The following is a 685-nucleotide window of genomic DNA, read 5'->3' as shown; positions in this document are numbered from 1 at the left end:
TCACCAGCATGCCTAGGGTCTCTTGTGGCCTGAATTTGATCTGCCACTTTCTTGCACTGTTCGAACAGTGCTTCCAGTGGCGTCTGATCGTCATCGGGCTCTGTGGTAGTCCCCTCTACCAGTTTGATTTCTTTATTCTGCCTCTTCCTCTGAGAGGCAGTTTTTCTCTCTGTGCCGGATTCCGAGTCGGAACCTTCCGGCCTGTCCATTCTTCTCTTCCGGCGTGATACCTCTTGGGTATCACCCGGCTTTGCTTGGACGGTGACAAGGGGGGGTGAAGCCCTCTCATCAGCCATCCGAGCCTCCTCTTTCTCAATGAGGGCCTTTTGCGCCTCAACCGCCGACCACTTCTTTGATAGTTTGTTTTTGTTTGACTTGACCATAATTGATCCCACGAGTAGGGACGAAAAGAAGTCGCCCTCCCGGGTGACGCCCTTTCCAGGAGGGAAGGCTGAATACAACGAGGTTCGCCAGGTGCCTCGAGGTTGGCCGCTAAGGGTTGGTGCACCCACCAACCACGGACCATCGCAAGGACGGCCCGCACCCCTTCGCCGCGCACCATAACTTAAGGTTTCGGATTTATTAGAGAGGTTTATCTCCTCGCGGTCCGGCCGGTTAAGGCAAGCCCCCCGACCGGTTATGCTTCGCGTACCACTGGGTGGATGTCCCCAGTGGGTCGTTGCTA

Source organism: Nomia melanderi, unplaced genomic scaffold (genome assembly GCF_051020985.1).
Source record: "Nomia melanderi isolate GNS246 unplaced genomic scaffold, iyNomMela1 scaffold0098, whole genome shotgun sequence".
NCBI lineage: Eukaryota > Metazoa > Arthropoda > Insecta > Hymenoptera > Halictidae > Nomia > Nomia melanderi.
Note: the sequence above shows the minus strand (reverse complement) of the source record.